The sequence below is a fragment of the Colius striatus genome, chromosome 4, assembly GCF_028858725.1.
Source record: "Colius striatus isolate bColStr4 chromosome 4, bColStr4.1.hap1, whole genome shotgun sequence".
NCBI classification, from domain to species: domain Eukaryota; kingdom Metazoa; phylum Chordata; class Aves; order Coliiformes; family Coliidae; genus Colius; species Colius striatus.
The window spans coordinates 2,427,374-2,451,029 of NC_084762.1; the positions used below are offsets into that span (position 1 = coordinate 2,427,374).

Here is a 23,656-nt window from a genome sequence, read left to right on the forward strand (position 1 = left end):
TCCGTTGCTCTCAGTCAGGGGGGATTTGGGGGGGCAGCTGGAGCAGCCTGGGGTCTGACAGCAGCTGGAGCAGCCTGGGTGCTGACATCGTGCCACGTCCCCACAGATGTGCCGTGTGTGGCCCACGCCGGGAACTCGGTGCCTCCCTCGCTGGGGCAGAAGCGCAGCCCCCAGGGCGAGGGCCAGGCGGTGCTGTGCCCCTGGCAGAGGGGCAGCAGATCCAGGACACAGCAGCTGGGGGGCTGTTGGGGGCTGGAGGGGGTCTGTTGGGGAACGAGGTGGGGAGATGTAGCCGGGGTGATGCTGAGAGGGGAGGGGGGTGGGGATGGCAAAGAAGCACAGAGGCACTTTGGTTGCAAAACGCTTCAAAGTCCAAGCGCTCGGCCCGGCCGGCCCAAGCCCCCCACTGACCCTCCTGTGCATCACGAGCTAGGGCTGCCCCCTCCACCCTCATCACCTCTAGGTCCCAAAAGGACCACAGCAACACCAACAAGCTGGGCAACACCAACGCCAGCATCATCATCCACGGTAGCTGCCCGGTTCTCTGCTGCGAGGAGGAGGAAGAGAAGGAGGCTGGTGGCTGAGCAGCCAGCCAGAGATGGAAGAGTGGAGTGATGGCAGAGTTGCTGCCTGTGTTCCATGGTGTGAGCTTCTCAGCCTGGTGAAGGGCTCCTGCAAAGAGAAGGTGTGTCAGATGGAGATCCCGGGGGGTGCAGGGGAAAGGCTGAGGCAGGAGCTGATGGGTGTCAGCTGGGCACTGAGGGCTTACAGAAGGGAATGTCCTCCCTGAGGAAGAGGCAGTCCTTGATGAGTGGATGAAGGGCCGGCAGTGGATGGAGCGTTTCTGGTGGTCCCTCGCAGCGTCCTTCTGCAAAAAAAACACACGTGGGTTGTCTGCTGGGGCTGTTCCACGTTTTGATCCACAGTCTGCACGCAGGAGGAGCAGCTCCCTTGGCCTAGGGAGGAGTGAACTGCTCTCCCCAGGAACATCAGCCCTACTGGCAGCCCTCACAGACTGGAGCCTTCCCTTTGGCAGCCAGGCCGTTGCCTTTCCTTGCTCAGAACACCAACCCCCAGGTCAAAACCTCACGCTGAGGTGCCTCTGGGTTTCTTTTGCAAGCTGCACATCAAACAGCACAGCACTGGCAGTGCTGAGCAGAGGCAGTAAAGGGCACTGCAAAGCACCCCTGTTGACTGGGACCTTGCACCATGGCTCTGCCTCGGCACCAATCAACCTCTCGTGCCACCACCTGAGCCCTTTTCCTCTTGTCCTATCTCACTTGCTACTTGGGAGCAGAGACCAACCCCAATCTTGCTACAACATCCTTTCAGTTACAGAGAGCAACCGAGCCTCCCTCAGCCTTCCACACCTCTCCCAAAAGGCAGAAGAGACCCTCCCTGTGCCTCCCGTGGTGGCATTCTCACCGTAAGGCCACGTCCACTCCCCGGCTGGTCCCTGCTCACTGGGGCTGGTGTCTCTCGGCTGGCTGGAAGCTACGCAGCTGTAGCTGCTGCACTCTGCAAGGCACGGGGAGTGAGCCCCTGCTGCTTGAGCAGCCTGGTGGAGAAGGAGGCCAAGCTCCCCTACAAAAAATGAGTCATTTCAGATAAAAACACGTAGCTTTGGGAAGAGCCGACCCCTCAAACATGTCCTGGCTGTCAGGTTCCAGGTGAGGCAGTGAATAGCAGCAGTTACTCTGATACTCCATCAGTCTGTCTGATTACACTATTGATTTTTGCTATGCTTGACATCCCCAAACTTGCTCCTGTAAGAGGAACAGTCTTCCTATTTTTAGATATGCTGCCAATATTTCTTCTTCCAATAGAATTCCTGCCTGGTTTGATCCTAATGAACCCCCCAAAGGGCACTTGCCAGGTTATGTCAAGGGGAAGATTCCCTGCAGCAATACTTTTTCTCTGCCTGTATTATTCTCACCTTAACTGCCAGATTCCAACAGGCCTCCAGCAGCACACCACAGCCTGGTTGTGGCCAGTGCTCAGACACATCCTTTGTGTTCTTCAGGGAGGAGCAAGCTGCCACGAATCAGGACTTACCTGGCAGCTGGTGGCTCTGCTCTCATGAATTATTTACACCCTTGCACTTACAAAAGAACTGCAAGGATCTACATGATGACAAGCAAAAAAAAGCAAATTTGACCTTTGAACTTGGTAGCAAGTTGAAGTTCATCTGCAGAGATGAAAGACACAAACTAGCTGGTGCTGTCAGAAGCAGCTCTAAGAGGAAGCACCCGTCACCCCTGCAGCGCCCACAGCCTCTGCATTTAACTGTGCTGCAGCTCTCCTTCCTTACAGAAACCAAACATTTTCCTGCAACCACTTCAGAAACAGCTAACAGCTTATCCTGCTTTAAATAGTTCCTTTCCCCTGTGTGCCTTACGTAGCTAAAGGAGTCAGAAGCATTTCACTCTGTACAATGATGCTAATTCCTTTATCACATGCTTTAGTCAAAGGAAAGGCTACCAAGAGGCAGCCAAGGAGCAGTGTGTGAGCGTCAGCACTCTGCATCCAGGGGCCAGGGGAATAGACTCAAACTGCAGAAAAGGCAAGGGACATACAATGAGAAGGTTTCTTACCTAATGAGAGCAGTGAATCACTGAGACAGCTGCAAAAACCTGGCAGGGTGACACAAGTGCCAGGCTTCCCTGGGGCCGTACAACACCCTGAGCTCGGTTCCGCTGGATGGGTCCACGATCGTTGTCGTAAAGATGGAGCCTGCCCAAACTGCATCCCTGTTGGAATTGGGAAAGGCATTTTGTTGGCCATCCGAGAGCCCAACAGACCTTCTCCCAGCAGGGAGCTGTCACTTGATCCCAGGCCTCACCTTCCCAAACCCCTGTGAAGGAACAGGAGAGTGTAACAGTGAAGTAACCGGCCTCAGACCTTCAGGGCTATTTTATCCTTTCCCGAGACTAATCAAAGTAGTTCTGGCATTAGGCTATGGAAGCAACCCTAGGGAAGAGTTTGGACTGTTGTCTGATGAAGGTTGGAATATAAAAGGACACTTTTGCCTTTGAATTTGCCATTTGAGACACCACAATGAAGAGAAAAAGCTTTAGAAGTGGCAGCAGTCCTTACCAAACACCTCGCTGTTCCTCCCCAAGTTCTGCTCAAACAAAGGTACTTACAACTTTAAATGCCTTCAGAGCTAAAAACCTAAGCCTTGGAAATGTGCTACCTATGTCACTGGGTTGGGGTTTTTTTCCAGCTTTACTGGCAGCTTTACACAGCTTCCATGTGCCTACACTCCTTCCTTCTCCACGCTCACAGGAAAAACAAGCTGCCCAAGGGCCAAAGGCACCAGACCATTTGATGCAGCTACATGTCCTGCCTTGATGGCTACATTCTGTGGCTTCTGTGATATCCACTAGCTTGAACGTGAGAGAAATAGCTGTAAAAACTACAATGTAAGACAAGTAGCAAAAGCATTGCCAGCACAGGCTATCTGTGTAGAGATACAGAGAGCAAGAGATGAGCCACCACATCTGACACTGCGCACTGTTCCCCGTCACGTCGGCCCACTGAGCCCCTGTTGGGAGCAAGCATCTAAAGACTAACAGGAAAGGAAGACCAAACCTTTCCAACCAACTGGGAAAGGAAAAGCAGCAGTGAAGCACCAGCAGGAATGAAACGCAGCTAGAAGGAAATTAAAACCAGCTACCCCAGAACGTGTGTGTGAATTAAACGGGAGCTGGGGAAGTGAGAATGAAAATAGGAAGGGACATTGGAACTAATAAAAGAGCTGGATTTCTTTTCCTTTGCATGATGGTATCATTTACTGAGAGTCAAGGCATGTTTGTTGTCTGGAGAGCTCGGCTGCACATGGACACTTTGTGAGAGCAGCTCTCTCAGCAGGTACAGTTAATGCAGCACCTTTGTCATGACCTAGAAGGTCTGATCAAGCCACCAGCCACCTCTGTGGTCTGGGCTGCAAGGGGAAAAAGAATGCATGGGATGGGTTTGATGTCCAACATGAATTGCAAGAAGACTGCATGAACTGCATTCCTGGGATCTGGGGAGTGTTTATGCTAGTCAGGAGAGAAAGAGAACCTCCAAATGCATCCAAAACACGACCTGTACAGGTCCCTTCCAACCCCTACCATTCTGTGATTCCTGTGCTAGGCAATTTTTCCAACACTTCCTTTGGTTCCAAACGTGCACAAACAAACTGAAGGACACCACAAAGCCCCACACAAGAGCAAGACACAGCAAGATTAAATACACTGCAAGAGCTACTTAAAATTATTCAAAAGCTGAAAGAGCCTTAACATCACAGAGCCAGCTTTACAGAAACCAAATTGTAAGGTACAAGAACACATCCCTTCTGGAATCACAGCCCAGTAATTGCACCTCTGCCCCCACGATCCCTTCCCAGGGGATCTTCTCTAAGGAGGAGGCTCCAGCTCCCCAGCTCTTCCCACACGCAGGGCTCGGCTCTGAATGCCTCATTTTCCCGAGCTGTATCGCTGCCTCCCTCCTCCTGCCTGATTTCTCAATACACGGCAGCCTTTTTAAGCACCAGTTTTTCTTCCTCCCATACTTTGCTCCACTGGTACCTCACAAACTCACTTTTCTAAATGGATGTGTTGGCTGCTGAGTGCCCCCCTGGGCAAGACGGTGTTCTCAGCAGCACTGCAAGAGAACAAACGCAGCCTGCTACTCGTTAGAAGTCTGCTGATGGCCTCAGACCTTCCTGGTATTGAAGATTCATCAGTTTCTTTTTCCATGAGCATGTATTTGAATGCAGCATTTTGAAGGCAGAGCAAGGGGTACCTAGTACATCCCGGGAAGGTCTCCATCTGCATACAAAAGGGCTGTTGTGGTGGCACGGCACTGAATTTACTGGTGCATTGCCAGAGCTTGCAGATATTAACCATAAATTCAGACACAGGGACAAAAAAGATGTTTGTGCTGTGTGCTGGAGCCTCGGAGGAGGATGTTTGCACACTCCCTGCCCCTGCACAAGGAAAGCACACCCTGCTGCACACCCCTGCACGGACGCAGGAGCCCGAGAGCCAGCGTTCTAACAAGAAACAAACCAACCAAGCCATCACCACAACCTACCAAGGGATTTCTCTTTAGGGCTGGCAATCACTGTTTGCAGTGTGTCCCACCTAAAGAGGCTCAGACACTGCTCTGTCCACGTGGCTGCGGTTTTGTCCCCATTTCCTCAGCTTCTACGATGGGAAAGAGCGTTAATGGTCAAGTCAGGGAACGTTTCCAGACTTACATCAGCCCCTTCCAAAGCCGATTGTAAGCCCCTGGTCTTGCCTGATCTTGAGGAATAACCAAGTAAGAGCAACAAAAGCACATAAATGATGTAAACTGTGGAAAGCCAGGGGGCTTGAGCCTTCCAGATGTTTCTGAGCGCAGACACGAGCTGCTGTATTCAACCACTGAGGCGCTTCTAAAAACCACGTTGAGTCACCCTGTTCTTGTTCAAAGTTGCCTTTGGTGCTCTGCTGCCTTCACACCAACAACCAGCATCCCAGTCCTTGCTGTGAGGCATGGTTTGCCCTATCAGGAGAGGAAGAGAAACACCACGCAGAGGTAATCCCCCAGAAAGCAGCCGGGGTGGGTGTGCAGTACACCAGCACACGTCCATCAGTCAGAACGGGACACAAGTCAAGAAATGAGCTGATCTATAGCACAGGCCCCGGCTTCCAACTGCAAAGGGGTGTGAAATGAAGTGCCTGGAGGAGCAGGCTGTGGGGAGGGGAGGAAGGGGCCATTTGTACCACATAATGACAGAACTCCTTCATTTATTCACTCTCTGAGGCAGCTGAAGCCTGCAGCCAGGCAATCTGAACTCAAAACAGAGGATATGAAACTTAGGAAATAGCAGTGTAAAGGTGGAATAAAATCACTCTGTCAGAGAACAGCTAGAGAGAGAAAACAACCCAGGGTTTCTATTAAATAAAAGCTAGAGAAACCAGACAGGTTCAGTTCAGACAAAACACTGCCAGGGCAACCCAAGCCACGGTCACTGCCAGAGCAGCACCAGCCACAGTCACTGCCACAGCAGCCCAAGCCAACTGGCCTCTCTCCAGCACTTCCCTGTCCCTCTTGAGCTGAAGAACCCAAAACTGGACACAGGACTCCAGATGACGCCTCACTAGGGCAGAGTAGAGGGGGAGAAGGACGTCCCTTGACCTGCTGCCCACACTCTTCTTGATGCATCCCAGGCTGCCATTGGCTCTTTGGCCAAGAGGGCACATTGCTGGCTCATGGTTAGTTTGTTATCAATCAGCACTCCCAGGTCTCTCTCTGCAGAGCTGCTCTTCAGCAGTTTGACCCCCAGCCTGTCCTGGTGCAGGGGGTTGTTCCTTCCCAGATGCAGAACTCTGCACTTTCCATCCCCTCTGCTAAGTACCCTATAGATACCTGAGTCACATTCCCACTTTTCACACACTCCTGTTTCCTCCTCTACACCCTCTCCAGCACAGTTGTGTGTCAGTTAGTTCCCCACCTTAAAAACAGCCTTATTCCCTGAGACCTGCACCAAACCACCCCAAGCACCCATTAACAAAGACAGAAACAAGCAATGAGCTCCCTCAGTTACTTTCCATGTGGGTGCAGTGTCTCGTGCTGCCCGTCCCACAGACTGTAAGCTGTCTGCAAGAAGGGACATGTCCACCTTTTCTGGTAAGCAGTACAGAACATACGGTCAGCACACCACAAAAAGGCAGCAGGTGCTGCTGCTTACACTTGCACTGGACAGAGACTGGGAAAAAACGAGGAGGGAAAGATAGATTGTAGTCAGAAAACGTGAAGTGGGAAAGTTCTGAGCTTTCCTTCAACCTGTCTAATGGCAAGGAGGAATTGTCCACTTCTTCCACTAAACAGAGCTGTCATTTTATAGGAACTAACAACAGATTTGGCCTCTGTGTTGGTCTTTGTGACTGCATATTGTGATTTCCATTTGTCTGCCTTTATGTATTTGCTTGAGCAGACTGCATGGAGTGGTTCACTGATTGCACACCATAGAGGTGTTTTCCCTTCCTCATGAAGATCCCTCCCCAGGGAATGCAGCCTCCTGTCTATTGCTTTTTTGGCTTTGAATAGCTGAGAGACAAATTAACATCCCCTTGACTGGAGCATGGACTGGGGCGTTCCTCTGCCAGTTCTCACTTTCTTTCATCTGCCTCCTGAGCAGCCTTTGCTAATCCTTCTACTTCAAACTTCAAGTGGTTCAATTTCCCTCTGACTCATTTACATGACCTGAAGAAGATTTCCACTGAGGAACCAGCCACATTGGCTCTTTCTCTCTCTTTTCTCCCATGGGACCACAGGTCATCTCAGCTCCTCCAGCAAAGCGAGAATGTGAGGAAGAAGAAGTGCTGAAGGGATAACTAGGCTGTGACAGAAGTTGTGCAAAACAGCTCATCTGTGTTCCTGCACAGCTGTAGCAATCCTGCACCCCAAGTGCTTTGCACCCTTCTCAAACCTCGTTCCCATGTGACAATCTCAAGTGGCTCAAAAACCTCATCACGTGTATCAAAACTGACACTCTCCTTAACACGTGGTAGTGAATTCTCCAGCACAGCACCTGCTATTGGACTTGGAAGACAACAGGCTTCTGGCCATCACAACATACCTGTAGTGCTTGTTACTGCTCTGTAGTACCTGTTACTGCTCTGTTCCTCCAGTTGCACACTGATAAACCAAAGCCCATCAAAGACTCTCAATCAAAACAACTGTGGTAGCTACTTTCCCACCTGGAAGAAACTGAGACTTACCTGGCTGGGTCTTGTGAAGCCTCCAGCAGCACAGGTAATGGCTGTGTGTGCAACAAGGGAACAGCAGGTCCTCCGTCCTCCTGCTGCTCCGTCATGGCTAGAGTTCACTGAAGGGCACAAGGGAGGGGACAAGCCAAGCCAAGTACATCAATGGGAACTGGACAAGGAAAAGAAAGAGGATTTGGAGGCTCTGCTGTGGAGAGAAGCAGAAGTAATGCACAGCTGTCCTCCTATTTTAACATTTCTGTCACATAAAGGCACCTATTTTTCTGTGGTATCAACTTGAAGGCTCAGCTACCAGGGAGCAGCTCCACTTCCCAACAACTTCTGTGTGCTTTTGTTTTCTAATTACAAATGCTTCATGAATGCTTTCCCTTTGGCTAGGCCTGATTTAATAATGTATGGGAATGATTTCTCATGCTGAATTTTCAGCTACATCAAGAGATCCACTTCCTTAACAGGATCACTATATATTCATTCTCAACTTGTCATCTGCTGCAACATCCACTGCAGTAAAATGAGGCAGAGCTGAGACACCTTCAGGTACCACTCCAGGTTTGTGTGTGTGGATTTTCACACTTGTAAGACAGGCACCTATTAGTGCCAAGAAGGGAACTTGAGACAGCAGAGGCTCAGGAAGCTTAGTGAAGCAGCTGTGCTGTCTGCCCTTCTGTGCTGAATGCCAGGCCTGGTACCCCTCAGAAGCCAGCACTGCCCCCCAAGCTCAGCAGCCTCAGCACCAGTCTGGTCTGTGATTCTGCTCTGAGAGAGCCCTCTCTGGCTGCAGGTCTTTGCCACCTACCTGCATTGGGAGACTTCTTGCTGGTAGGTTTGCCAGGGCACGGAACTTCCCAGTTATTGCATCTTCAGTTTCCATTCCTCTCTCCTGCCCACGTAGACAGAGAGGCTGGTGACCAGTTCACGAGCTGAATGAGCAGGAGCCTGCTCCTGGCCAGAAGCAGCCTCAATACCTTCCCACCGTGCTTCTCAGCCCTGCCTGCACTAGGTCTCCTCATCCCAAGGGCTGGAGAGCAGCGGTTATTAGAGCTCCCTAAGTAATGTCACAGTACGAATTGTCTGTGTCACGAGGGTTGTTGGAGGCCAGCTTGGCTGTAATTCGGGCAGCACGCTGCCTCTCCCAGGGCTCTGTGGGCCAAACCAAAACTGCAGGTTCTGGCAGCTGCCACAGAAACAGAGCACTTGCCCTTTCACAAGGACCAGGCCTGTTGTTCTGTTGCACGCTGCATCTCACCTGGAGATGTCCAGCTTGCTTTGATGGAGAGCTGCAGCTCTGTAAATACCCAGGAAATTTAACATCATTCCATGGAAAACAGGATTTTTGTCCTGTGGATGCTGGCTTTGCATTCTGCAGTGCAAAAGCAGTACTAATCTGAAAAGAGCCTCCTGTTTTCTCAGTCTTCCTCTTATTGCTTTCATGCAGCTTTGAAAACCAGGCTGCCACTCATAAACCAGCTGACATTCTACTGAAATCTTCTCTTTGTTTCACTGCTACGTGGCAAAGGTAAGTATTCTTGCACCAGAAAGAACTCCCTTTCAACCACACCATCTGAGTCAAAGATTCCTCTCTGGCATCGTGTTTTAAAATGATTTCTCTCTCTGGTTGCCAACAATTGGTCATAAACCACAGTTCCAGCCTCAGAAATGCAACACCACAGCGATAGCTCTGACGGTGCCTTCAGAGGTCAGAGAGACCTGAGATAACGTCACAGTGCAAGAGAACACAAACCCAAGACAAGGAGACCTTCTGAGCCTGTGCTCCTCTTCTCTGCCCCAGCTGCCTGCCAGAACCTACCAACTGGCACCCGCCATCAGTGTTTGTCACAACTTTCAGGCAGGGCAAAGGGCAGTGGCACGGAAAGGCGGCTTCTACCCGGTGGAAGCAAATGAAGGGAAAGGGAAACAAAGAGTACAAAATGAATTTTTATTAAATGAAAGAAAATCTGTTTTGTGGGTCAAATATGAAATAGAATATACAAAAAACTTTACATCAGATCTCTTGTCAAAGAAATGAAACCCTACCTAGACCGAAGCAGCACTCGCTCTTTGCAGGACAACACGAATGGGTGAATATGCTTCTGGTGGCAGTACAGGATCACACAGTGTGCTGTGCTAAACTTCTGCTTACAGAGGAAAGTTCAAAATCTAACCCGTGTCCCTAAAGAACCCAACTATTCCACAAAGTAACTTAAAACCATGAGTTCTGAGCCCTATGTATGCTCTTAGAAGCAAACGCCAGGTGGGCCAAGAGCGGGGTTCACAAAGCTTGCATATCACATTCTCTGCTCTATACAAATATAAAGTGTTCTTTCTTACTTTAAAAACCCTTTTACATTTGACAGCATTTATTTGTGGAAAAGGGTGACCAGTTCATCAGGTTCCTGCTGTACTACCCAGACAATTCCACCTCCTGGATCTGCTCCTCCGTGCCGAGGACCGTCACCCACAGACCACAGCCTGCGGCGTATTTTAACAAGCGGCTGCACGCCTAGTGACCCATCTGTGTATCGCTGTCCTGCCTATGAAGGTTCTGCAGAGCTCCTAACACGTCTTTGGCATAGCACACCAAGTCCCATTTCACACTTTTTGTTTGTTTAAAAAAGTATATTTTCCTTTAGTAAAACACCTTAAAAACATCTGCTCCCGATTCTGCAAAATAACGTGTCACCTCTTGTGTTGCTTTGCAAAATATACACACACATCTCGGGCACCATGGAGCAGCGCCGCCAGGGGCTGGCTGCAGCCCCACCCGCTCCTCACGAGTCCCACACCGTTACGGACCCCGGCTTCTGCCTGGCTCTCACATGAAGTCGTTCAATTCGGCTTCGAGCGCCGCTGCCATTTCGTCCGCTTCCGAGCTGCTTCCCTCCTCATCCTCGTTGCTGGATCCCTTGCTGGATTCACTGGCGGCGGCGTCTTCATCCAGCTTGCGCTTGTGACCCCTGGAAGGGTAGACAGAGACAACATCACGCCCGTGAATCCAGGTACCTCCTCGCTTACTGACACAGACCGTCTCACGTGAGAAAAACAACGGGCTGAAGGGCTCTTTTTCAAGCCCAGACAAGAAGCGCAGCACTTGCTTTTAAACGAACACGCTGCAGTTTGGTCACACAAGTGACCGTCCAGTCGCTGTGATTTACTGTCAGCTGCAAAGGACAGAGCGCCACTCGTGTTGTTTCTCCCGTTCCTCCCGACAGGAATGCAAACCAGGCCTAAGGCTCTCTGAGCAGGAGCTGATTTACCTTCCTCCCGCCTGCCGAACGAAAGAAAACGCGCCGTGTGTCGTCACGTGCACTCCAAACCCTCCAGTTTCTGGGTCTCTTTTACAAACACACCGCCTCAGCTGATGAACCAAGTGTCCCTGCACTGCTGCTACACTCCCGTGCTCTCCAACGCGGGGGCTCGTTCTCCCCCTGCGCGTGGCTCTGGATCAGCACTGCCAGGCTGAGCGACGTGTCGCCGAGCGTCTCCGCAGAACGACACGGTGCCAACGGGAGGCTGCTGTGCACCGCACCCTGCCCAAAGAATCATCTTCCTGCTGCTGATGCATCTCCAAGGAAAATACCACGCTTCGACTGGGATGGAGCCACAAGCAAAGGAATCTGGGTTTGCGGAGCCCTGAAATCTCTTTTCCCTGCCAAAAGGGAGCTTTATATCCAGCGTGTGCTTCTGACAAAAATAAAGCTGAGACTTTGCATTGCACAGAATGCGTAATGAGCTGCAGCAATACCTTCAAAACCCACCCTTGATCATCTGATCTCATCTCAGGCAGAAAAATACTCGCCAAGGGGATGTCTCTTAAACAAGTGTCCTTTTCGTTGCTGGCTGGGGTGTCATCAGCAGAGGGAACGCATCCAACTGCAATCACCAACGCTCGGTAAAACGACTCCGTCTCTTCGAGAACGCAGCAGTCGAGCAGCAGCCGCTTGACCTCTGGGAGCACAGAGGAGCAGCACGCAGCAAGAAAGACCTCCAGTAAATACCCACTTGAGCTGTGTATATCCAAAGGAAACAGACACAGAGATTAGCTCTCCAGCTTGGGAGTTTGCAAGCAGGTCTGAAGGGCAAAACAAGTTTCATTTGTACAGGCGGCGTTCTGGTGCCCTTTCTGCAGAAGTGTCAGTTCTGGGGAGCCCAGACTGCTCGGCCACAGGCTGGCTGAGGGACACCTGACCTCCACAGCATTTCAGGGAGATGGGCAACTTGGGGTGTGAAGTCAGGAGCAGGGGTCTGAATCATAGACTCACTGACTGGTTTGGGCTAGAAAGGACCTTAGAGACAGGAACATTTTCATGAATGTCAAATTTAAAAATGCCATTTTTCCCCTCAAGCACGTGGCTTGTGTCTGTGCTGATGCCAGCTGCAAGTTTTTACAGTGCACTGTAGGATATACCACACTTTGATTTCTTTTTATGCACAGGAGCTCCGATTAATAGTGAGATCCTCCATAGCTCCAGCTTTGTGCCTGCATAGCTTTACGACTCACCTAGCTGAGCAACAGTCATTTCAATTTAACTAGGAAAACCTACCCCACACCTTTTATGGGATTAAGATTTCTGCTCAAATACCCAGTGTTTCTGCCCTGTACGTGCAGCAAACTAAAAGCAGGTCTTCTGCTGCATTTACACTTCCTTCCTTCCACAGTTTTCCAAAGAAAGTCCTACAGAAGCAACTGTGAGTACTCAGATTGGAGGGTAATGTAAATTATTCTTCCAGTCTGCATTATGTGGCTTTGCTAGCAAACAGTGCCAAAGGCTGAATATAAATGAGGTAGAAAATATCTATGTAAAATATACATATACTTGCATACTCGTGCTGTGTACATTTACCCCAGGTGCCTATTGCATCCTGAACAGCTCTCTACGTGGGCTTGAGAGGAACAGAGACCCTCTTATTGAACTACTCCCCTCCATTTTTGTCCCCATACACTTGAGCTATTGTAACATCTTCTCTCCCAGTAGTGCTTCCTTTCTCTTGACCTTTTACCCTCTCTGCTTCAGCTCCTCTATGAATGGCAGTGAAACAGAAGAGGGGGAAAAGCAAGAGAAGAGAAATCAACAAGATGATGACTGTTCCAGCTCCTCAGAGGTATCCTTACAGAGTGACTCTGAGATCATCAGTGGAACAGAAGATACCAGTGTCAGGGATAAACAGGAATGGAAAGAACTGGACAAAAAACCCCCAGATAAGCTGGAGAGGTTGCCTCAGTTACTGTAGAGCCCCGTTTTGTTGGAGGAATATAACATCAGTGAAATTAAGAGAGCATGCAGTTTAGACTGGCATTGTGTTTTTAAGATATAGCTGTACAAATAGACTGTATAGTTATAACCATACTTCATTTCCTTGAAGCCTTACATCATATGTGTTTGGACAGCATCAGAAAAGTAATATTGGGAGAAAAAAAGTCTGTTAATAGTCAGTTATTCAATACAGTATTGCCAAATGACCTGGAGAGATGCTGTAGAGAGATAGACCATTGAACATTAAACAGCTACTGAGCCTTATCCATTCTATCTATCCGTACCTTGAGTAATCCAAGAGCTAACACAGATTGGGGAACTTCAAATATACACAGCAAGTACGCACATCTATTCAGCAGCAAAACTCAATAGTGAGCCCATTCCTTAGGCATTGTTTGTAGGATTTGACAAAAGACAGTTCAAGTTAGGTAGAGAGGCTAAGCCAAAGTGGAACAATTAATTATGAGGTAAGAAGAATGAAAGAGAGATGACTCACAAGGGGAAGATGTCTCCTGGCTGTCCAGCATGCCCTTTTCTGCATCGTCCCCAGGCTTCTCCTCACGTGCAGTCCAAGTCATTCTTCTATGCAATAGGTTGGAAGGAAAAGCAAATTCTGCTCCTTTTTCCTCTTCCTGCTGTTTTCTTCCTTTTACTAGTCAGCATACAGCCCAACAGGAGGATGAAAAGGAAGGTAAGCAGAGGTAGAAATCACTTTCAAAAGGCATTTCACTGGTGCTAGGCTGAGTTATTGGTTACATGCTACCAACTTTTACTTCCATGCTTGCTTTCTGCGTGGTACCAAAACTTCCTGCTGGCCACTGAAGGCAGATACTTGCTGCTGGTATACAATCAAAGGAAAAAGGAGGTTATGAGACTCCTTGGACTATTATACAGCCAATTTTCTAAGCATTTTTTGGCTGCTGGAGCTCTGTAGCCTCTCATACTGAGCATCACATAGTGAGGATAGAGGCTGGGAGTTGCTTCCTTATTTCTAGGATTTGTAAAAAGGTAAATGTTTATCTCAGTTTTGGCACCAAGAAGAAGAGCAGAGAGGGTTTTAAAGGCATTTTGCCTGTAAGTAGTCATGAAACAATACTGTTGTTCTCATGCAGCAGGTGATAAGCAACAGAAAAACAGACATAACTTACTTAGCAATGCAAAATGTGCTCCAGGCATCTGGTAATTGCACCTTCTTTTCATTTTCAAGTCCCTTGCACAGGACCAATCTGACCTGTCCATGATGGAAGTCCCTGTGACACACATTTCCAGAAGAACATTTTAGATTATTCAGATATGGAGGCAAAACCCCACCACCACAAACTGGATTGTTTGCACCCATTTTGTGACCCCAAAGAGCTCTGGGTTTCATGATTTCTGTTGAAGTTAGTAGGTTTTAAAGGTATTTATCCAAAAGATGTGTTTCCACCTCACAGTCTTCCAACAAACATTGTTTAGCTCTAAGTAAGTCTGTGACTTATCTATCTTTCTTTCTTTTAGATATATAGCATTATGGATCTGTGGAAGCACGTGACTGGAAAGCAATGCAATATGCCAAAATGTTTGAAATTCAAAGATACCGGCAGTTCCCTGGGGCAAGTACTTCAGCATTGTGACAGCCAGGACTCTGTAAGGAAAGCAGTGGCTCTGGATGGCTCTGAGTCAACTTCAGTGTGCCCAAACCAGCACATCCTGGGAAGAGGCTTATTAGTTGTGCATCATCCTCATAGCTGCGTGGCTTCTGAGTCAGAACTGGACTGTGACAGCCATCTGGGAGCACCAACAAAGCAGCCCTGGTCCCCAGTAAGTCTGTTCTCACCATCTGTCATCTTTGGGAATTTGGTGTAAGCAGTGATTTGGTCAAAACCAAGGATCTGAATCTCCTGCACCCTTGCACAAGTTGAGCAATATACATTTGTTGTTCACGTGACTGAAGCGTGGCAGGTCCCATGCAGTAAGGAAATGCCTTAGGACTCAGCCAAACAAGTTCTGATAACAAAGGGACGTAAAATAACTGCAGGTGCCTATAGAAATAATTTATCTGTCTATAAACCACCTTGTAGTTAACAATAGAGATGATATTAAAAATGAGGAGGGAGGGAAGAATGGTTTAGCTTTCATCACTGGTTCTACTACTGGCAATTAAATATAAGCCATAAATATCAAGGTATTGTCCATTCCAACTACATTATATATTTCAATTGTTAAAACAAGAAAAAATATTACTTTTCTGCCATGCATTAAATTTAATAATAGCTACCCATGTTGGAAAGAATAATGGGGAAACCCTTTCATTGGGTTATCAGAGGGAGAGAGCCAATATCTGCCAGCAAATCCCATTATGATTATTAAATATGACTCTAGGTTGGATTCATTCATAGATTGCATAGATTATTACTAAATAAGACTTCAGGCAACCATACAGGAATTTTTGTAAGTTGTGATCAGGCTTCAGTGCTGGTGGCCACCAGGTAATGGATTAATGAGCTGTCAGTATTAAATTCATTCATTTCTCCTTATCATTTACAGAGCAGGTGGCCTCTAACTCTTAGCAGCCTGCACAGACAGCTCTGAAAGACTCAAAAGCTTTCTGCAGGGAAATGGAAGGAACAGCAGCAGATTTCATTTATCAGGAATAACATTCTGTTTGTGACCTTTCATCTCCAGCACCTAGGCAGACTCAATCTGCTGCTGCTATTGACCCTCACATTTCGTGCAGGCTGGGGTGGAATGATGATAAATCTACTGAAATAGGATAGCCTTTGCTGTAACTTGAAATTAAGTGAGGCCTTGAAAGGAAAAATAAAACCCCCACCTTCAAAGCATTAAACATGTGTGCATGCATGCATGTGTTTGTTCAAAGAGAGCATGCAGTGATTGACTGGACTGTGTGCTGCAGATATGCACATACAGTGATTTCTATGGAAGTGTAAGGTGTGTAAGTCAGTGTAAAATTTGTCTTACCTTTCTCCACAGTCGTGTCAGTCCTCGCTGCCTCTGGCACCTAAACAATGTACATGCAGATATAAATAAAATATGTCAATTAATTTGACTCATTTGTTTTTAAGAACAAAAGCAAAACTCAAAATTGCTGGAAAGGTTTAACGGTTATTTAAAACCAAAACTGATAATGACTTATCAGGCTATATTGTTCCTTTTCCTCCCCTCTATTTTCAGTGTACTGCAGCCAATAAAATATTTGGTTTGGAAACATGATAAAGGTTGGGAAAGAGTTGCATTTTGACCTTTAACTCAACAGCTCATATGATTGAACCTCCGCACGCTGAAGAAATGAAGGCAAGCAAGGAGGAAGGTTTGCTTGCCTTCATTAGGCAGAGCCTCAGAGGGGCTACATTTTCTATCATCTCACTTGTTTACATAGCATATGTTTATAAAAATTGTTGCAGGTCCCCATCTATTACAACAATATTCCCATTATAAGCTGAAAGGTTACTGAGGGCTGGCTCGGGGAGGAAGAGCGATTGTCAAACAAAGTGAAATGCCCATCTGTTCCAGCAGCTTTCCTGCAGGTGAAGTTAAAGGAGAGTAGCACAACATTTGTGGAAAGAGTTTTGTATCGCTTCTCATCTTACCTTACCAGGGTGGCAAGTGTTGTCAAGGAGTGCTTTCACCAGGCAGCTGGATTATGATCGTCATGAAGAATGAGGCTGTGCTATGCCATCAATAATCTTGCTGACGATAAGACAATGCTGTGTGCAACAAAAGCTTGAAAGACAGGATAGATCTGCCATCAAAGGAAGGCTTTTTCTTGCCTGGACAGGGTTTTTTCTCCTTGCTTTTTAGAAGAAGACTTTTCAATTTAAGACAAAGAAACAAAACCAAACAAATTCTTTTACATCAGGTCCAGGAATTCTTCAAGTAGCCTGTAAGAAAAAAATCATCCTGAAAACACTCATCATCTTTTGGGGGGGTAACTTGAAGGTGTGAATCAAGGTGGGTATCTCAAAAAAAAAAACCAGCAGCCAAAGCCTCTCTCAATGAACTATGCATGCTTATATTTTTTAAGTCTTAAATGTGTGCTAAAAATACCTCTTTTCCATTCCTGAACAGCTCTGAATGATACTCAGCAAGAATTCAGAAGCTTGAGCAGTGTAGCATTTATAGGCAGGTACCATAGAAACCTAGTTCATTAAAAAAGAAACAAAACCAAAAAGGAGGTTGCATCAAGACTCAAGCAAAAAGACAGTTTATCCTGCAATGACTCAAAAATTATCTGTATGATCTGTTTTGCCATCAGCTTCAAACCATCTCCTCCAAAGAATGTGGCTCAAGCAGACCTTGAAATTGTGTCCCAAAAGAGTATTTCGACATCCACTCTGCTCAGACAAGTGTAAAGTCAGCTGATGTCCATTCCTAATTCTCAGGTAGTGACATCACAGTTTTTTTGAATGGAAAATAAAGCCTTTTATATCTCCATGCAGATGAACATACTTATATGGATCCTCACCTCGCTCCACTTACAGGTAATTGAAATTACAGAAAAGATCAAAAGGTATTGAAAATAAAAAGGGCAGCTACTGGGTTTAGAAAGTTGCTTCCAGGAGACAACAAATCCATCTTCAGCCTTTTGCCTATATATGTGTCCTTTCTTCCTGAAAGTATGAAAATTCTGCTTTCATGGAACAAATGACCCAATTTATCTGACAAACCAGACAGTGGACATCTCATTTAAAAAACTTAAATCAATTACTACTTGAAACATTGCACACATAATTACCTCTTTTGCCTTTCTCCCTCTCTTCTTCCTCGTTATTCCACTGGGTTAATGTTGTCCATGGAAGATTTTGCAGAAGCTGAAGAAGAAGTAGAAGAAGAAGTTAAAGAGATTAGTCTGCTTATCTCTGAATTGTAAACTATTGTGTGTAATACTTTCTGCATAAATAATTGTAACTGTAATATTTAAAAACCCACCAGTTTCTCCATGCTCTGGACTTTTGTTTACTTCCAGGGGCAGCACAGAGCTTGGCCCCTGCTTCTAAAAGAAGTATTTGCTCCAAAAATATGCTAACCATGCAGTATTTTGTTTGTGCTCCTCGAGGAGCTTGCATAAATATTCAAGATACACAGAGAAAGAAGGGAGCAAAACGCCTGCTATTCTACTTTACGTTACTGGGATTCCTTGAGGGACTGAAACAAACCCTTATCCATGTTTGTTTTGCACACTTTTATGGACAACTATTACCATACCATCTGAATCCTGGAGGTAGGACCTTTTATCTTCTTGTCCTGTTCATTATTACTCCAGACCAACTGCTCTTTCCCAGTCCTTACATATGCAAGGGCAACACATGTAAAATGCTTTCAGCTTGCCAGCTCAATGGTGTTTAGCAATGGAATAAGTGTTCTCAATTGCATATCAGATTAATGAATATTTAGATAAATAAGACTTTCTTCAGGCAGCCAGCTTCAGTGTGTGCAGGAATGCTAATTGCAAGGTCGAGGAGATAAAGACTCAGTACTTTGGGTGACCGAGCAGGTAAGTCAATCTCTTTGAGCCATTCACATCTCCCTGAGAGAGACCTACAAGTCAAAACACACCATAACAACTTACCTGTATTGTGGAACTGTTCACATCAGTCCATGCATTCAGGTTTTTCCCTTGGTTTTCTAAGACAAAGCCAGCAGAGTCACACTCTCTCTGTTTCCATCCAAGTGTCTAACAGCTGCTTTGGGATTGATGATGGATTGTCCTCTTTCAACTGCAACCAGCTATCAGCCACATCCTGCAAAATAGGGATAGCACAGAGGTTTAAATCCATGTAATCTAACCCATTCCCAGGCATGGTGAATACAGAAACAGAAGATACTCTGTGCATGTCAGAGAAGAAAGCCACTGAAAGTTTGCACAATCTCTTTGTTATCTTTAAAAGCCTTTAGTAAGAAATTCTTCTACCACAAGTCTCTTTCTGTTCTCCTCTTTGCAACATATCCTAGTCCAAAAGAGTACCAAAGCTCAGATCTTCAAAGGATATAAAGATATTTAAGGAACATGTCCCTGAACATTATTGGCACTTTCCTAATGCTCTCAAGCTTCACTTAAAAATTGCCTCTTCAACAGCTCTGTGAGGTTGTGGGTTGCTTTTGGTTCCCTTTGGGGCTGTTAAATCAAAAAGATACCATTTTCTACCCATGTTGCAGCCTGCTGAAAACTTACACAGCCTAAACTATATCCAAAATTCAATCCTAATTCAGTATGGAATTTAAACACAGTTATAAAAATAACAGGGAGCAACGGTCTACCACTAACATCACAAAGCCTTAGTTCATCACATTTTTAACACAGAAAACCTTGCAGGATTAGTTAATAATGGTACATTTTTTCTGGCATTTTTCTCTCTAGACACTTTTTTTCTCAGAGAGCAACTGACAATTTGTAATACTTACTGAATTTAAAAAGTTAATTGCTATCTAACTGAAGTAGCTTATTATACAAGTGCTGGGACTACGCCTGTCTGCCAGCCGAATACACTAAAGCATTCCATTGAAGCAATTTAAATTAAAACATCATTTTATAAAGTTCTTTTGATTGTGATTGCATATTGAGGTTTTAAATAATTTTGACTTAATTTCAAGGGAGATGGATTCATTTTGTGTATTATCAAATTGTAATCATTTCTGTGTGATTAACGTTTAATTTATGTCTTACACTCTTAGCACTTTCCCTTCCCTATAGCCGCAGTTGTATCATGCTCTGTGAAAAAGCTGGGTTCTGTGCAATACACCATGGAGATGCAGCAAAGAGTGTGATGAAAAAAAACCTCCTACATCTGGAGCTCTACAAGCAATGCCTCAGCAGAATCCCATGATCACAAAAAGACAGCTCTATAATAGAACACTTCATAACAGAATATCATAGACTCACTGGCTAAGCAAACCCAAGATGACCAGGAGACAGCTCTAGATTAGCCTTCTGTCCAAACCTTCTGTGTTTGAGAGGCAGCAATCATAGAATGGTAGGGGTTGGAAGGGACCTTTAGAGATCATCTAGTCCAATCCTCCTGCAGAAGTAGGTTCACCTAGATCAGGTCGCATAGGAACATGTCCAGGTGGGTCTTGGAGACTTCCAAGGAAGGAGACTCCACAATCCTGTGGGCAGCCTGTTCCACCGCTTCCTCACCTGAACAATAAAATAGTATTATATTATATATATTCTATTCTATTATATTACAATATATTTAATCTTTTGTGTTCCAGCTTCATCCCATCACCCCTTGTCCTGTTGCTAGCTACTATAGAAAAAAAACCAACCTCCTGACACAATGCAAACATACTGGATGCAGCACTGTAGCCTCAGCAGCACAGATGAAGACTTTCTCCTCTGTCCTTCCTCAACTTCTACTTTGGGACTCATACATCCAATTTTGAGAAAGGATGAGATAATATACGCTCCACTGCAAATGTATTATTCATCAGTGGAAGTGGGCTTTTTGTTCCTATTTTGGCAGCTGGTTTTGGGGGGGGTTTTTTGAGGGGAGAGTGTGCAAAATAGTTGGATTATCAAAAAAAGTGTATACTGTATGTTGATTTTGGTGAATGGCTCAAGCCAAATTCAATAAAGCAGGAAAAATAAATGTCAGGAGCAGAAAGACAAAGCACTCTGACATTTTTTTTTAAACTAATCTTTCTGATTTTTCAGCTAAGTTCACTGGGAGACAGATGTTTCTAGTCCTTAAGCAGCATTTGAGGTGAATTACCTGGAAATAGTCCAGTTCAAATAGCTTGAATTGCTTAAGGAAGCATGTGAGAAAATATATGACTCTGAATGTGATTTCAAAGTTAAAGGACTACTCTAAATTCCCCTGAGCTGTTAACAAACTGGTGAAACACAAGCACAGCCTAATCATTTAGCTTTTGACTTACACTGCATTTCACCCAGGCAAATATTTCATAACATATACAGTAATAGTTCTGATCAGTACCACTTTAAACTGAAGTATCCTGAATAATTACACAAGCCCTTGTATATCTTTTCTGAAGGAAATGCTGTTAGCAGCAATGTGACTGAGCTCATCAGAAACAAGTACCAAGCAGGAATTTGCATCCTGTCTTTGTCTCAGGACCTGAACTTACAGATTTGTTTTCCCTGTTAAGGTTTATAAACAAATCCATGATGCCTTGCCAATGCACATAGTGGATGATACTTTTTTCCCCCTGCATTGTCAGCTCTTTGCTTTGGAAAGCTGATGTAAACTATTCCTACTACTAGTTCATTTGAGTGGCCAGTTTATGTTATAAACCAAAATACACAAACTAGAAAGAGGTAAAAGTAAAATCTATAATGTGACAGCACCAGTACAACAGCTAAAGGCATTTAGAAAATGACAGTCCTTGGTATGATGCACTAAAAGCATCATTACAACACAAGCCAAAGGGCAGATGGTTTAAAACCAACATGGACATGCAAGTCACAGCAACTATATTTAAAGTATATTCATTAAAAAACCTACAATGGGATAATTTGGAGGGGGGTGGGTGGTTTTTTTTAAGTGAAGGAAATCGTGTAATCAATATGCAAGATATAGAAGAGCTAGCTTTAAGGACACTCTTTGAGAAGAAGGTGTCTTCGGTTTTGAATATCAAAGTCAGGAATATTAAGGAATATCCTGGTAAGCTTACCAAGAATGAAAGGAGATTGGCTAGCTGTGAAATTAGAAACTTAATCTGAGCCTCTTTCAAGTGCACAAGGTTAAACTAACATCACACACAGTTTCAAACAGATTTTCCCTTCCAGGGAAAGGACACAGAGCACAGGGTATTTCTGCTCAGGCCATAGGTGGAGCTAAGGATGGCTGAGGACTTGTCCTGTCCCTAAATGTACATGGATAACATCATGTTATATATGGGTACTGGTCTGAGGGAGTTTTATTATTTTGCTACAGACACGGTTTCTTATTATTTCATAGTAAAACTGTAGCAGAATGTTACAATATTCAGTGTTGGGAGTATCTAGATGTTTTGCTCCTTGTTCCTAATGTACAGGACATACCAAATAAGCTCCCCTAGCTTTTTGTCAATAATTTTTAAATTGAGAAGAACTGAAACTAGAAAGTTGTAGCTGAACCCCTTTGAATCTTCTGGAGAAAGAAGCCTTGATTTTGATCCTTGTGTAAATGTTTCCTCCACTAGTCTTTGCACATCTACATCTGTCAAACCTGCTAGATCTTCACCAGATCTACATTTACATCCTACTCTGTTATAAGCTCAGCTTCTCCAGATGTTTCTTTATCAGAACATAAGAGTCACATTTCCTTCAGAGGGCTGTGTGATTTCTATCAGGGAAAAAGGAAAGATGGACTGCCTAACTCCAGTACAAAACCAGGCAGCCCATTCCTCTTAGTCCAGGCTGCAGAACCTCAGGTGAAATACTAACAGACAAACAAAATAAATCTATTTCCAGGTTAACAGATATCTTTAAACAAAAGTTCTATCTCACCAGTCTCAAACTTTGATTTGCACCTAAAAAAGCTCTTTAGCCTTCTCTACCTCCAAACAATCTTTACTTTAAAAGCCTATCCACTGATCATAACCAGCTAAAAACACTCTCTACATTTTGAATCAACTTTGGGGTGATTTCTGATAAAATTCTAATTGCTTAAATAGCTGCACACAAAAATCAAACAGTTTAACATATGTCAATGAAAAAGCCTTACCTGAGATGTCTGAGTTTGTCTATATGTCGACACCTCAATCGATGTGGGCTGGCGGAAGGAAAATCCACTACTGGAAAATGAAGCTGATGATTTTCACACTGCACTAAAAGAAAAGAGATATACAAAAAGAATTGGTCAAAGAGGCTGAGATCTTGAGTGACTTTAAGCATCCAAAGTGTTAAAGTGTTTGAAGATGCTGGTACCTGAGGGCTTTGAAAATTTGCATCTAACACAAAATATACTTGTTCTTATGTTGCACTTAACCACATGAAATACTGTCACAGCCTGTGCTTCTCTGCCCCTGATGCAGTGAGGATTTTAGTCTAACTCTCGGCCTTCTGGATAGTTCCTCACTCAAAACAGACAGAAGGACCTACAGAGCTTTTGGGTTTTGTGTCTACATTTGTTGCATCTACAGAAATGACATTCTGAACTACCTACCTTCATTCCTCCACCTCTTTTACATTAACACACAAACTACTCTAGAGATCTTTACAGTGCTGCATGAGCTTTGCAACCTACAAGGCTGTTCTGCATAACAGGGTTTAGTGTTTTGAGTAACAAGCTTCTGCCCTGATTTCCAAGCCCTTTATAAGGTGTCTGATATCCTGAACAGACAATCTCAAGGTATGGTAGAGATACAGAAGGTTACCCTTATCATTCAACTTCATGGACCACCTAAAGATGTCTGAAGAACTTGCAGTTAGGTGGACTATCAGAAGGGAGATAAGAGGACAGATATCTGGGCCAATACAGCAACAAGCAGCAGATTTCCACATCTTCCAACAGAAACATCCTACAGCACTAGTCCATGCAGGGTTTTTTGAGAGGTACTATCACATTACCAGCTACTCTCATCTCACAGCTTTGCATTAGTCTTATCACTTAACGCTTTCATCTCTGCCATTTGTTCACTTATTTATGAAGGCAGCGTGCTATCTCCCACTTTTGTAGTCACAGAGAGAAAAGCCTT

The 23,656-nt window shown here is 45.3% G+C and overlaps 2 long non-coding RNA genes across 3 annotated transcripts; both read right to left on the reverse strand.

The window, feature by feature from the left end:
• Positions 1-9,685: 9,685 nt before the first annotated feature.
• LOC133625325 (uncharacterized) lies at positions 9,686-11,508 on the reverse strand. Its single transcript, XR_009818643.1, has 2 exons — positions 11,018-11,508; positions 9,686-10,717 (listed from the first exon to the last, which is right to left on the reverse strand). It is a non-coding gene; the product is annotated as an uncharacterized LOC133625325 (long non-coding RNA).
• A 10-nt stretch (positions 11,509-11,518) lies between these two features.
• On the reverse strand, positions 11,519-20,060 carry LOC133625324 (uncharacterized). Of its 2 annotated transcripts, XR_009818641.1 has the most exons (9): positions 19,896-20,060; positions 18,585-18,756; positions 17,751-17,826; positions 17,063-17,154; positions 16,606-16,896; positions 15,977-16,016; positions 14,164-14,265; positions 13,512-13,667; positions 11,519-11,767 (listed from the first exon to the last, which is right to left on the reverse strand). It is a non-coding gene; the product is annotated as an uncharacterized LOC133625324 (long non-coding RNA). The 2 variants fall into 2 exon arrangements; XR_009818642.1 differs by lacking the exons at positions 18,585-18,756; positions 19,896-20,060 and adding an exon at positions 17,945-17,982.
• Positions 20,061-23,656: the final 3,596 nt, after the last annotated feature.